At 51.5% G+C, this 13,794-nt stretch overlaps 3 non-coding genes and 3 pseudogenes across 3 annotated transcripts; all 6 read left to right on the forward strand.

Annotated features, from left to right (window-relative positions):
- Positions 1-460: 460 nt before the first annotated feature.
- On the forward strand, positions 461-651 carry LOC141178453 (U2 spliceosomal RNA). Its single transcript, XR_012254736.1, has one exon. It is a non-coding gene; the product is annotated as a U2 spliceosomal RNA (small nuclear RNA).
- Positions 652-1,766: 1,115 nt separating this feature from the next.
- Positions 1,767-1,856, forward strand: LOC141178017 (U2 spliceosomal RNA; annotated as a pseudogene).
- A 5,552-nt stretch (positions 1,857-7,408) lies between these two features.
- On the forward strand, positions 7,409-7,598 carry LOC141177714 (U2 spliceosomal RNA). Its single transcript, XR_012254282.1, has one exon. It is a non-coding gene; the product is annotated as a U2 spliceosomal RNA (small nuclear RNA).
- A 1,115-nt stretch (positions 7,599-8,713) lies between these two features.
- Positions 8,714-8,904, forward strand: LOC141178454 (U2 spliceosomal RNA). The gene has a single exon (XR_012254737.1). It is a non-coding gene; the product is annotated as a U2 spliceosomal RNA (small nuclear RNA).
- A 1,115-nt stretch (positions 8,905-10,019) lies between these two features.
- Positions 10,020-10,111, forward strand: LOC141178103 (U2 spliceosomal RNA; annotated as a pseudogene).
- Positions 10,112-10,871: 760 nt separating this feature from the next.
- Positions 10,872-11,101, forward strand: LOC141177943 (U2 spliceosomal RNA; annotated as a pseudogene).
- Positions 11,102-13,794: the final 2,693 nt, after the last annotated feature.

Consider the following 13,794-nt stretch of genomic DNA (forward strand, 5'->3'; position numbering starts at 1 on the left):
CCTGCCTGCAGTAGATGGAATGTGGCAATGGAACGCTGGCTGCGCGTGTCATAATAGGCTCTGAGCCTTTATATACCTGTGCACAGCAGCAGCCACCTTCAGTCTGCTGCTGGACAGCCAGCAGCAGCAGCAGCAGGAGAGGTATGTAATCAGGAGCCCTCCTGCTAAGGGTAGACAGCTGCTCGTTCCACCCCACCCCCCGCCTTAATTGGTTCTCCTCCCTTCCAACGGTGTTGAGGCGGGTGGGAACAGCAGGGGGTGAAGGTGCTGTGTTTAAAGAGGTGGAGTTATGCAGATCTAAAACGCGTGGATTGCAGCAGCAGCAAGCCGAAAAGTGCAGGCATGTAAGGGATCTAGAGGTTGACAACATGTCTTCTTAACGGGAGTCCAGGAGCTCATCTCCACAAATGGACTTTTCAGGATCCTTGGGTGGCTCCGTAGTTTGAAACCAATTCTGGTTATCGCTTCTCGGCCTTTTGGCTAAGATCAAGTGTAGTATCTGTTCTTATCAGTTTAATATCTGATACGTCCCCTATCTGGGGACCATATATTAAATGGATTTTTAGAACAGGGAGATGGAAAAAGAGCTTGCTCTGTCCACTCCACGCATTGACCTGGTATTGCAGTATCTCCAGGACCGGTGCACCCCTTCTTTAATGCAGTTTCTAAAATCAGAAAGAATTGAATTCAATGTTTTTTGTTCATTTTGCTTGTTTGTCGGATTTTGGGATGGACTCTTTGGCTTTGCTTTTCTTCTCCTCATTGGATTTTTCATGTTCAAAGTTGCAGAAGCCAGATTACAAGCTCATTTTGGTTCAACTTCAGCAACTGTGCATTGCATTGCCATGTAATGTGATGCAATGCTATCTTTCTAGCTCTCCCTTTTTACTTCCTTTTGGATAAACAGACATATTAGGCAAGCATTTTGGAGCTTTCACCTAAATAACTACAGGTGGTGAGATAAGCTGCACAATATAATTGACCTTTCAGTATATTGTTGCACACACACCATCTATTTAGCAAATGCCCTTGTTATCAACAGCAGCCTTTTAAACTCACCTGAGCTAACAGGTATGTGCGCTGGTTACTCTGCTGCGCTTAAAATTTCTTTTTTGGTTTGCTACAATGCCTTTTCTGAAACGTTGTCTCCTTCTGCTGGAACACTGACTTCTTTCATTTAATGCCTGCAGACTATAAAAGAGAACCCAACCCAAAAAGTTTGGTTGATTAGTCTGTGGCATTCTGTTAAACTGTTGCTTATGGCGGTCTCTGTGAGCTTCTCAGCGACATTCAGCCAGCCAGGTATCCTGCCTGCAGTAGATGGAATGTGGCAATGGAACGCTGGCTGCGCGTGTCATAATAGGCTCTGAGCCTTTATATACCTGTGCACAGCAGCAGCCACCTTCAGTCTGCTGCTGGACAGCCAGCAGCAGCAGCAGCAGGAGAGGTATGTAATCAGGAGCCCTCCTGCTAAGGGTAGACAGCTGCTCGTTCCACCCCACCCCCCGCCTTAATTGGTTCTCCTCCCTTCCAACGGTGTTGAGGCGGGTGGGAACAGCAGGGGGTGAAGGTGCTGTGTTTAAAGAGGTGGAGTTATGCAGATCTAAAACGCGTGGATTGCAGCAGCAGCAAGCCGAAAAGTGCAGGCATGTAAGGGATCTAGAGGTTGACAACATGTCTTCTTAACGGGAGTCCAGGAGCTCATCTCCACAAATGGACTTTTCAGGATCCTTGGGTGGCTCCGTAGTTTGAAACCAATTCTGGTTATCGCTTCTCGGCCTTTTGGCTAAGATCAAGTGTAGTATCTGTTCTTTTAAGAACACAAGAGCTACGATCTACACTTGACGAGAGCGATTGAACTCGGAAGGAGAAGAGCTTCGGAGCCCAGCTGACATCAGAGAACGAAGGCGGATATCGGTGGGAGGAAGAAGCTCTAAAGAATCCAGAAGAAGACGAAGACTCGGAGAAGAATCGGGCTGTCCTGTGGAATCTTCGAGGAAGAAAATCATCGAGACAAAGACCTTTCGGGGAATTTGTCCAGAACACGACGGGAGAAGAATCTGCATAGCTCCACCCATTCCGGGAAGAGTTCCAGATCCAGCTCCAAGAAGTAACTGCAGGAGGAAAGCCATGGCAAGCGCTGCGAGGAAGGCCGAAAAGAAGAGCCTGGAGCTGGGGACAGCCAGGAGGGCCCAGCCAGGAGCCGATTCTGACCCCAAGGACTCTGCCTCCACGACTGGCCAGCAGAAGGGACCCCAGAAGCCCCGCCACGAAGCTCCAGCCCTGGAGCCATGGATGCGGCAGACGGTGGCCCTGAAGCTGAAGGAAGTGGATGGGAGGGTGCCGGACATGTCCTCGGACGTGTTCTGCCAGAAGATGCTGCTGGATCGAGGCTTCTCCAGGTCGGACACCCTCAGCATCCAGACCTTCTTGACGGGGATCTTCTTCGTCACCTTCGCCACTGTGAACACCTGCAGGAGGTTCTGGGAAATGGTAAGCGCAAAAGGACCGGATAATTCTTTCTCTGCCTTTACAGGTAGCTGCCCTATCCAGAGGGATGAAAGGAGGATCACGGTCTCCATGCGCAACCCGCACACCCCAGGCCAAGACATCTGTACCTTCCTGAGACGCTTCTGTTTGGTTGTGAAGGAACCCTCTCACATCCTGAATGGACTCGGCTTCTGGACAGGTAAGTGGTCGGTGACCGTTAGACTTCACAGGGACCTGGCGTACTCAGACGGACTTCGGCACCTGCCCCCGACATTCTCCCTGGGCAACTCCTACGGCCTCATCTATTACCCGGACATGCCGCGGAACTGCAGGAGATGCGGCAAGAACGGCCACGAGATGAAGGACTGCAAGGAGGATGCCTGCAGGATTTGTCGAGTGACGGGACACAGCTCGAAGGACTGCCCGAAGAAGACGTCCTGCAACCTGTGTGGGCTGGCGGCTCATCTGTACAAGGATTGCCCCAGGCGTGAGAGATCCTGGGCATCGGTGGTTGCGACGACCCCAGCTACGGAGGACAAGGCCCCGACGACCAGGCCTGTGAAGGTCAAGGACGCGACGACCAAGGCCCCAGCGGCCAAGGCCGAGACGACCAAGGCCAAAGCGGTCAAGGAGTCGGTGGCCAAAGCCCCAGCGACGGTCCCAGCAGCTCCGAAGCAGAAGAAAAAGTCAAAGGAGGGTAAGAGTTCTGTCACCCCTCTCTCGATCCCTCCCCCTGCCACCCCCGTCCAATCCCCCCCCACCCCGGCCACCCCTGCTGAGGATTCCACTTCCTCTTCCTCCTTCCCCTACTCCTCAGCAGGTGTCCTTTCCCCTGCCCCGGCAGCCACTCTCCCTCCCCAGACCATGGTAGCGGTGGAATTAACCTTTCCTCCACCCGCCGCTATCTATTCCGAGGAGGATTTTCCCCTTCTTGTCTCCCCAGTTCCAACCCGGGGAAAGAGGAAGGTGGAGGACAGCCCTGCTACTGAATCCTCCAAAAAGAAGATTCTGGATTTCGTAGGCGAAAAGGAGGATACCCTCCCTGAGCCAGAAGAGATGGAGCACATGGTTGAGACCCTGGTGGCCGAGCCAGAAGAGGAGGAACTGGTGGTCGCCGAGATTGAGGCCGCGCTGCTTGACCAGATGGAGGAAGAGGGCCTGCTGGTGATCCCGTCACCAGCAGTCAACACCGACGAGGGACCACCCGACCGGAGTGGTAACTAAGGTGTATTGCCTGCGCTAACTTTTTCTTTTTTCCCTACATGATGGCTAATATTAACTTATTTTCCATTAATGTCAGGAGCATCAAGGACAAGTTCAGACGTCAGACTATTTATGCCTTCCTTACTTCCCAGTTGTGTGATGTTTATATGTTGCAGGAATGTTCCCTTCCCTCCTCTAGGTCCTTCAAACATCTGGCCAGGGAGTGGTCCCACGGTCCATCCTACTGGTCCGGTGGGGGTGACTGCAAGTCTGCGGGGGTCGCAATTCTGATCAGGGGGGGCGCATTCACGCTTGAGTCCGTCCAGGAGCTCATCTGCGGCAGGGCTCTTGTTGTAGATGGCAACTGGGCGGGAGAACCTGTCAGGTTCATCAACGTGTATGCGTCCCCACTGAAGAATGAGCGTTTGGAGCTTTTCCAGACCCTGCAGCTTCAGCTTGCCACCACCAGGACCTTAGTGATGGCCGGGGATTTCAACTGCCCCATCGAGGAGGACGGTCGTAGTTCTGGCACATCTGCCAAGTTGGACATCACGTCCAAGCTGCTCATCGAGATGGTAACCGAGGCCTCTCTTCAGGACGTGGTGGGCTCCATGGGGAGAGGCTCCACGAACTATTCGTGGAGCCGACCCGATGGCTCACTCCGCTCCAGGATTGACTTTGTGTTCACCTCTCGGGCAGTCAGGCAGAGTAGGCACTCGATGGTCTCCTGCTTCTTCTCCGACCACAGAGCCATTCACTTACAAGGTGTCCTCGACGACGGTTTTCCGTCCGGCCCCGGCTCCTGGAAGCTGAATTGTGCTCTGCTGGCTCAGGATGAAGTCGTGGAGGAGCTGAGAGCAGCCTACGCAATGTGGCAGTCCTACAAGGGTAGCTTCCAAACAGTCTCTGATTGGTGGGAATATGTTAAACTTGAGTTTCGCTGTTTCTTTCAGGCCAAGGGTCGACAACAGGCGTGTGAGAAGAGGAGGGACTTCAGAGGGCTGCAGCGCGAGCTGCGGTCGCTGCAGGACCTTCTTCACTGCGGCTGGGACGTGAGGGAGGAGCTGGAGGAGACCAAGAAGAGCCTGAAAAGGCACTTTGAGGAGGAGTCCAAGCGAATCATCTTCCGTTCCAAAGTGGAGAATCTGGAGAAGGGTGAGAAATGTAACTCATTCTTTTTCAGGAAACTTCATGCCGGTCACACGCCCCTGAACGAGCTGCGAGACGAGAGCGGAAACATGCGACGTGGGAAGGAGGACGTGATGAGGGTCGTCAGCGACTTCTACAGCGAACTCTACTCCCACAAGACTACCGACCCCGACGCTGCTGATAAGTTCCTGTCAGGTATCACTAACCATCTTGATCCTGCAGGCACGGCAGCCTTGGACAAACCTCTGATGGTGGGCGAATTGCTCTCTGCCGCTAAATCCTTTAGGACCGGCAGGACCCCGGGCAGTGATGGTCTTCCAGCGGAGCTCTATGTAGCGCTGGGAGACCTCATCTGTCCGGACCTGTTGGACCTGTACGAGGAGATGGTGGTGGAGGGTAGAATGCCTCCATCTTTGAGGGAAGGAATGGTCACGATCCTGTACAAGCGGAAGGGAGAGAGGTGCGACCTGAGGAATTGGCGTCCCATCACTCTGCTCAACGTGGACTACAAGATCCTGGCCAAGACGATGGCGACACGACTTAAGACGGTCATCGGACGGATCATCCACCCGGACCAGACCTGCGGCATCCCTGGACGTCGCATCGCAGACAGCCTCGCTCTCGTGCGGGACACGGTCGAGTACATCAAGGTCCGCCGCGCACACGCGGCCCTGGTCTCCTTGGATCAGGAGAAGGCCTTCGACCGGGTTTCCCACGAGTTCATGGGCCGAGCTCTGCACCGGTTAGGTTTGGGTAACATGTTTTGTTCGTATGTCCGTCTGATGTATTTTGATATCCACAGCTCGGTGTTGGTGAACGGCTGGAAGACTGACCCCTTCCCTGTCCTCTCTGGGGTCAGACAAGGCTGCCCTCTATCACCTCTTCTTTTTGTTTGTGTTATAGAACTCTTCGCAGAGGCTATCCGGCAGAATGGAGAGATCAGAGGGATCACCGCACCGGGTCCGGGACGACACGAGGTCAAGTGCTCGCTCTACATGGACGACGTCACCGTCTTCTGCGCTGATCGTGGTTCAGTCGACGCCCTCGTCCAGACGTGTGAGAGGTTCGGCCGGGCTTCAGGGGCCAAAGTCAACTGCAGGAAGTCGGAAGCCATGCTCTTCGGGGATTGGCAGCCGGCCTCCTCCGCCCCCTTCCCCTTCAACATTCAACCGGATTTCCTCAAGGTGCTGGGAGTCTGGTTCGGGAAGGAAGGAGCGGCCCTCAAGTCCTGGCAAGAACGCTTGGCCAAGGTGAAGCAACGGATCGGACTCTGGAGCCTCAGACACCTCACTTGTGAGGGTAAGGCACTCGTCCTGCGTAATGAGGTCCTGCCCGTCTTGCAGTACACGGCGCAGGCCTGGCCCCCACACGTCACTGTGTGCAGGGCCATTACCAGGACAGTGTTTCACTTTGTCTGGGGATCCAAGATGGACAGAGTCAGGCGGGCCGTCATGTACAAGGAGCCTCGCAAGGGTGGGAAGGGCGTTCCAGATATCCCCACCCTCCTGCGATCCTCTTTTGTGTGTGATTGTGTCCGCCGGACTTTGCAAGTCAAGAATGGCTCCGCGGGCAGGTCCATGTCTCGCTTCTTCCTGCTTCCTCTTTGGAGGCGACTCGGCTGGGACAAGTGGGACAGCTCCTTCCCCTACAACTGGACGACGCCATGGTTCTACGGAGACGTCGTTCGATTTGTGGGGGAGCATCAACTGGAGGGACTCAAGCCCGACTTGTGGAAGCCCAAAACTATCCACAAGCTAATCAGAGCCAAGGATGACGTGGAGAACATCACAGGACTTCACCAGGACACGCTGGAGACTGTGTGGACAAATGTGTCGTCTGACAGGCTGACCAACGGGCACAAGGACTTGTCGTGGATGGCGATTCAGGGCGGACTGCCCGTCCGGTCATTCATGCATGCCCGGAACCTGTGCAAGACCCGGTACTGCCCAAGGTGCCCCTTCGTGGAGGAAACATCTTTGCACACTTTTTGGGACTGCGGATTTGCACAGCGCCTATTGACTGCACTTGAGGACGACCTGAGGAACTCTGTCCCCAGGGCGAGCCTATCGCACCATTCTGTGCTTTACGGACTCTTCCCTGGGGTTCATACCGTCGGAGCCATCCAGGAGGCTTGGCGCCTTATGAACTGCTTCAAGGATGCCGTTTGGGTCGCCAGGAACCGGCTCATCTTGAGGAGGGAGAGGATGTCCATCCAGGACTGCCGCAGGCTGATCCACAGCCTGCTCAGAGACTATTCCATCATGGACGGTCCGGAGGACGAGGACGAGGACTAAACCCCTCCTCCCCCTCTCCCCTTATGTGTCTTGTCTTTCAATAAAGCTTCGGGCCTGTGATTTTCCCCTCCCCATCCCCTTTTTCCCAATCCCCATCCCTTATCACGGTTCGTCGTACTGTATTGATTGACATGCTTTTTCTTTCAGATTGAGTGTTTTGTGTAGCATAGGGGTGTGATGTGTCTAGTTAGTGCGTCGTATCCTCATGCTATGTAAATATGATGTAGAATTCTGTGTGTACTGGGCTGCGGCACTGTACACTGTCTGTTAACTTATTTTTTGTGCTAATAAAAGATATATTCAATCAAATCTGTTCTTATCAGTTTAATATCTGATACGTCCCCTATCTGGGGACCATATATTAAATGGATTTTTAGAACAGGGAGATGGAAAAAGAGCTTGCTCTGTCCACTCCACGCATTGACCTGGTATTGCAGTATCTCCAGGACCGGTGCACCCCTTCTTTAATGCAGTTTCTAAAATCAGAAAGAATTGAATTCAATGTTTTTTGTTCATTTTGCTTGTTTGTCGGATTTTGGGATGGACTCTTTGGCTTTGCTTTTCTTCTCCTCATTGGATTTTTCATGTTCAAAGTTGCAGAAGCCAGATTACAAGCTCATTTTGGTTCAACTTCAGCAACTGTGCCTTGCATTGCCATGTAATGTGATGCAATGCTATCTTTCTAGCTCTCCCTTTTTACTTCCTTTTGGATAAACAGACATATTAGGCAAGCATTTTGGAGCTTTCACCTAAATAACTACAGGTGGTGAGATAAGCTGCACAATATAATTGACCTTTCAGTATATTGTTGCACACACACCATCTATTTAGCAAATGCCCTTGTTATCAACAGCAGCCTTTTAAACTCACCTGAGCTAACAGGTATGTGCGCTGGTTACTCTGCTGCGTTTAAAATTTCTTTTTTGGTTTGCTACAATGCCTTTTCTGAAACGTTGTCTCCTTCTGCTGGAACACTGACTTCTTTCATTTAATGCCTGCAGACTATAAAAGAGAACCCAACCCAAAAAGTTTGGTTGATTAGTCTGTGGCATTCTGTTAAACTGTTGCTTATGGCGGTCTCTGTGAGCTTCTCAGCGACATTCAGCCAGCCAGGTATCCTGCCTGCAGTAGATGGAATGTGGCAATGGAACGCTGGCTGCGCGTGTCATAATAGGCTCTGAGCCTTTATATACCTGTGCACAGCAGCAGCCACCTTCAGTCTGCTGCTGGACAGCCAGCAGCAGCAGCAGCAGGAGAGGTATGTAATCAGGAGCCCTCCTGCTAAGGGTAGACAGCTGCTCGTTCCACCCCACCCCCCGCCTTAATTGGTTCTCCTCCCTTCCAACGGTGTTGAGGCGGGTGGGAACAGCAGGGGGTGAAGGTGCTGTGTTTAAAGAGGTGGAGTTATGCAGATCTAAAACGCGTGGATTGCAGCAGCAGCAAGCCGAAAAGTGCAGGCATGTAAGGGATCTAGAGGTTGACAACAAGTCTTCTTAACGGGAGTCCAGGAGCTCATCTCCACAAATGGACTTTTCAGGATCCTTGGGTGGCTCCGTAGTTTGAAACCAATTCTGGTTATCGCTTCTCGGCCTTTTGGCTAAGATCAAGTGTAGTATCTGTTCTTATCAGTTTAATATCTGATACGTCCCCTATCTGGGGACCATATATTAAATGGATTTTTAGAACAGGGAGATGGAAAAAGAGCTTGCTCTGTCCACTCCACGCATTGACCTGGTATTGCAGTATCTCCAGGACCGGTGCACCCCTTCTTTAATGCAGTTTCTAAAATCAGAAAGAATTGAATTCAATGTTTTTTGTTCATTTTGCTTGTTTGTCGGATTTTGGGATGGACTCTTTGGCTTTGCTTTTCTTCTCCTCATTGGATTTTTCATGTTCAAAGTTGCAGAAGCCAGATTACAAGCTCATTTTGGTTCAACTTCAGCAACTGTGCATTGCATTGCCATGTAATGTGATGCAATGCTATCTTTCTAGCTCTCCCTTTTTACTTCCTTTTGGATAAACAGACATATTAGGCAAGCATTTTGGAGCTTTCACCTAAATAACTACAGGTGGTGAGATAAGCTGCACAATATAATTGACCTTTCAGTATATTGTTGCACACACACCATCTATTTAGCAAATGCCCTTGTTATCAACAGCAGCCTTTTAAACTCACCTGAGCTAACAGGTATGTGCGCTGGTTACTCTGCTGCGCTTAAAATTTCTTTTTTGGTTTGCTACAATGCCTTTTCTGAAACGTTGTCTCCTTCTGCTGGAACACTGACTTCTTTCATTTAATGCCTGCAGACTATAAAAGAGAACCCAACCCAAAAAGTTTGGTTGATTAGTCTGTGGCATTCTGTTAAACTGTTGCTTATGGCGGTCTCTGTGAGCTTCTCAGCGACATTCAGCCAGCCAGGTATCCTGCCTGCAGTAGATGGAATGTGGCAATGGAACGCTGGCTGCGCGTGTCATAATAGGCTCTGAGCCTTTATATACCTGTGCACAGCAGCAGCCACCTTCAGTCTGCTGCTGGACAGCCAGCAGCAGCAGCAGCAGGAGAGGTATGTAATCAGGAGCCCTCCTGCTAAGGGTAGACAGCTGCTCGTTCCACCCCACCCCCCGCCTTAATTGGTTCTCCTCCCTTCCAACGGTGTTGAGGCGGGTGGGAACAGCAGGGGGTGAAGGTGCTGTGTTTAAAGAGGTGGAGTTATGCAGATCTAAAACGCGTGGATTGCAGCAGCAGCAAGCCGAAAAGTGTAGGCATGTAAGGGATCTAGAGGTTGACAACATGTCTTCTTAACGGGAGTCCAGGAGCTCATCTCCACAAATGGACTTTTCAGGATCCTTGGGTGGCTCCGTAGTTTGAAACCAATTCTGGTTATCGCTTCTCGGCCTTTTGGCTAAGATCAAGTGTAGTATCTTTTGAAAAGGCGGTTTTGGATGTTGGCCGCCCTAGTAGATTGATACATTATGCACACTGGGGTTTAGGCGCTTGTTAGTACGCCAGGTGGCTAATATAGTCATCTGGTGGAAAGCATGGCCCCCCAGGATCGACGCCATTGGGCCGGGGAAGATCGAAAGCCCGAAGTGTGAAGTGCCCCAGGAGTGGTGACCCTGGGGTGCCTTAACTCACTGGGATTGGGAACCCCACTTGAGTTTATGGCACATTTGCACAAGCACTTCAAATTTTCTTTCTTCGCACACACCCTTATTCCGGGCCTTCTGGCCTTAGGATGGGGAATTTTTCAATTCCCGGTCGAAGGTCCGGGCAGTATTATACTGTGAAACCTTCACTATTTATTTAATTTCTTTGTCACTGTGTGTCCACTTATTCACGTGTGTCACGTCCTACTAGGATTTTGTCGGGATGCGGTTCCCTTACGGGTTCCTCTCTTGGCAGGTCTAGGGGGGGAGTGTGTGGCCATCAGGTTCCGCTCCCCCCTGAACCCCCCTGGCTCTCCTCTTTCGGGAGGAGAGCGTTGTTGGCTCCCCTCTTCCGGGAGGGGAGCACAGTCTTTGGCTCCCAGTGCCTTGCTCGGGTGAGAACTCGGGCAGGTGCTGGGGGTAAGATTGGGTCGCCTCTGGCTTCGGCTGGAGGTGGCTTTTTGTCCCTGTTCCTCGCTGTGGCCTTTTGGCTCGGAGGGACGGGGAATGGTTTGGGGGACCCTTCTCCTTTTGGAGAGGGTTTCAAGAAGACCAGCATCCTAGTGCACTTTTTTTGTGGCACTTGTCACTTTTTTAAGCGCACTCGGGTTTTGTACACGAATTCGGGCTAAAAAAAAAAAAAAGAAAAAAAAAAAAAAAAAAAATCTGTTCTTATCAGTTTAATATCTGATACGTCCCCTATCTGGGGACCATATATTAAATGGATTTTTAGAACAGGGAGATGGAAAAAGAGCTTGCTCTGTCCACTCCACGCATTGACCTGGTATTGCAGTATCTCCAGGACCGGTGCACCCCTTCTTTAATGCAGTTTCTAAAATCAGAAAGAATTGAATTCAATGTTTTTTGTTCATTTTGCTTGTTTGTCGGATTTTGGGATGGACTCTTTGGCTTTGCTTTTCTTCTCCTCATTGGATTTTTCATGTTCAAAGTTGCAGAAGCCAGATTACAAGCTCATTTTGGTTCAACTTCAGCAACTGTGCATTGCATTGCCATGTAATGTGATGCAATGCTATCTTTCTAGCTCTCCCTTTTTACTTCCTTTTGGATAAACAGACATATTAGGCAAGCATTTTGGAGCTTTCACCTAAATAACTACAGGTGGTGAGATAAGCTGCACAATATAATTGACCTTTCAGTATATTGTTGCACACACACCATCTATTTAGCAAATGCCCTTGTTATCAACAGCAGCCTTTTAAACTCACCTGAGCTAACAGGTATGTGCGCTGGTTACTCTGCTGCGCTTAAAATTTCTTTTTTGGTTTGCTACAATGCCTTTTCTGAAACGTTGTCTCCTTCTGCTGGAACACTGACTTCTTTCATTTAATGCCTGCAGACTATAAAAGAGAACCCAACCCAAAAAGTTTGGTTGATTAGTCTGTGGCATTCTGTTAAACTGTTGCTTATGGCGGTCTCTGTGAGCTTCTCAGCGACATTCAGCCAGCCAGGTATCCTGCCTGCAGTAGATGGAATGTGGCAATGGAACGCTGGCTGCGCGTGTCATAATAGGCTCTGAGCCTTTATATACCTGTGCACAGCAGCAGCCACCTTCAGTCTGCTGCTGGACAGCCAGCAGCAGCAGCAGGAGAGGTATGTAATCAGGAGCCCTCCTGCTAAGGGTAGACAGCTGCTCGTTCCACCCCACCCCCCGCCTTAATTGGTTCTCCTCCCTTCCAACGGTGTTGAGGCGGGTGGGAACAGCAGGGGGTGAAGGTGCTGTGTTTAAAGAGGTGGAGTTATGCAGATCTAAAACGCGTGGATTGCAGCAGCAGCAAGCCGAAAAGTGCAGGCATGTAAGGGATCTAGAGGTTGACAACATGTCTTCTTAACGGGAGTCCAGGAGCTCATCTCCACAAATGGACTTTTCAGGATCCTTGGGTGGCTCCGTAGTTTGAAACCAATTCTGGTTATCGCTTCTCGGCCTTTTGGCACGATCTATCAGGTTTACCTGTGTGGTCTTGCCTGTGAGGTGCTCTTGGTACCCTTTCTCTCGGCCTGGGGGGATCGTTCCTCTTCGGAGGGACTTAACCCCCCTGCTGCTATTGGGAGGAAGGATTAGTCCGGGAGCAACGGGAAGGGATCCCATGAAGGCTTGCGCCTTTCAGAGAGAAGAGTCGGTACGTTCCTGAGTGAAGGATGCCGGCAACGCTCACATATTCATCGGGTGATGCCCGGATGCGGAACACCGTGAGGATTGAAGTTGGAGCAGCATCGAGGATGGAGAAGAATTTGGACTACATCTGCCATAGGATTCTTCTTGGAGTTCTGGAGTTTCGGCGGGAAGACATATTCTGCTTCCAGGACAACGAGTACAAGGGGACATACACCATCACCTTTAAGAGCCAGGGATGCTGTCAGCAACTCGTACAAAAGGTAAACGAGAAAAACTACTTAGATGAGTTGGATGGACTAACCTTTTGTCTCTTGTATGCTTATGACGAGATCCCCATCGTGGTGCATTTCCCGAACCCCTTTGTGGAAGCTGCAGACATCTCGACCTACCTTACCCGCTATTGTGATGATCTGAGATACCTGGGTACTGTGAAGAACGCGGTAGGCTTCTGGTGCGGCAAGAGAAGGTATATGGCCCGTCTAAAGAGGGACCTTAGTGGAGTGGGAGGAATGCTACTCCCTCCCTCAACCTTCGTAATCGGTAAGAGCAGAGGCTACTTATTTTATCCTGGAATGCCAGTATGTTGCAGGAACTGTGGACAAATGGGTCATACCCAAACGTCCTGCACGGGCAGGAAAGTAGACCGCTGCAATAATTGCAGCTGTTACGGACATTTAATGAAGGACTGTCCCGCTGGGAGGAAATGTAATCTCTGCGGTGAGGCGGGGCACATGTTCCGAGGATGCCCCAACAGGACCAGGACCAGGACCTACGCAGAAGCTGCATCTTCTGAAGCTGAGCCGATGCGCCCACCGGTCTTCACTGGCAGGCCGGCGTCGGAGGGCGGTTCGAAGGGCGAGAAGGCTGGGATGGAGCAGGGAGCCGGAGGCCCCTCTGGGGCGGCACCTGCATCGAAGTCCCTTAACGATGGGCGGACCTCGCATGGACCGGAGCGGGGGGGTCCTCCTTCTGGGAGGGTATCCTCCGTATCGATGGTTCCCGATACCGATCCTGTTGGGCTGGAGGGTGGTGCCCCTGTGCGGTTGGCTACAGGGGACCACGCAGCGATGGCCTCAGGATCTTCCAGGGCGATTAGCCAGCCAGATGAGGGGGCTTTGCTTCTAGGTGGCGAACATCAGGAAATCTGTGTTGCTGATCTTGTCCTGATGGACCAGTCTCCCCCCCTGGAGGAGGTGGAGGAAGAGGAGGACTGCACCAGTGACCTAGTGGAGTCTGCCCCGAAAAAGAGACGGAATGTCGAATCCCCAGCGTCTCCTGGAATGTGGCTGGGAACCGTGACCTACGAGGGGGCAACCGCCGGCTCACAGAATATCGAGTCGTTTGGGTCTTCTAGCCCGGATGTCCTGGAGCAATTTG

This window comes from Phyllobates terribilis, unplaced genomic scaffold (assembly GCF_046119375.1).
Source record: "Phyllobates terribilis strain yellow unplaced genomic scaffold, ASM4611937v1 Scaffold_27__1_contigs__length_16484149, whole genome shotgun sequence".
In the NCBI taxonomy this organism is placed as follows: domain Eukaryota; kingdom Metazoa; phylum Chordata; class Amphibia; order Anura; family Dendrobatidae; genus Phyllobates; species Phyllobates terribilis.